The sequence below is a fragment of the Rhopilema esculentum genome, unplaced genomic scaffold (genome assembly GCF_057945365.1).
Source record: "Rhopilema esculentum isolate cy_ngs unplaced genomic scaffold, ASM5794536v1 HiC_scaffold_34, whole genome shotgun sequence".
NCBI lineage: Eukaryota > Metazoa > Cnidaria > Scyphozoa > Rhizostomeae > Rhizostomatidae > Rhopilema > Rhopilema esculentum.
This window is the reverse complement of record NW_028300845.1, coordinates 162,803-163,647: the sequence shown is the minus strand read 5'-3', so window position 1 is coordinate 163,647 and position 845 is coordinate 162,803.

Below are 845 nucleotides of genomic sequence, written 5' to 3'. Positions count from 1 at the left end.
TCAGATGTTACAGGCACTGACAAAAGACCAAAGGGTCCGTGGTTCTCGAGTCCCTGGCATGAACTTCAGCCAGAGTGAGGAGAGTCGCCAGCTCCCTGTAATTCCAGGCGTAGGAATCACCAGGTGTTGTTCACATCGAGAGGAAGGACCAGGACACTGCTCGATAAGCATGAGCTTTTCAGTGTCCTAGAAACTACCTTCGCATGCTAGGTAGAAACAAATATAAAACCAAAACTGCTGTATCGACTTATATAAAATCGTGTCAGCTGAAGGATAGCTACCTAGATCTCAACATAACTCATGTCTTCTAGTATGGGTGTTTACTGACAGGGGGCTAAACAAGAATATCTAAATATATTTTGAGATAGTCAACACCAGCATTTCCATCACATTCTTGTTTCTACCTTTCTATTCACTTCTCTTCCAGTTTCCCACAACAATTTGCGTTTTTACACATTTAACAATATGTATTGTTTTAGGCAGGCCCCTTTAAGGTTTCTATTGTTTGTATTGTTCTATTGTAATTTAGGTTGATAAGTAGGCTCCTTTGATTAGCTCATAAAACTCTACATACTAAGATATTCATCATCAGGTACCATCTTCTATCAGAAGGTTGGCTACCATGACCCTCTAACTATTCCAAAATCTGAGTTTTGGTTTGTTGTCATGGTCATAGATAAAACTAAGATATTATACATTTGTGAACAATTTTTTTGCGTTACAGAATATGAAAATGGCTTTGAAAAAAGCAAACATTTTACAACATACTAAAAGCTTTTTCGTCTGATACTCCTCAGAGCATAAAACGTCAGAATAAGGGTCCGAAATAACACGATGAAAAATAT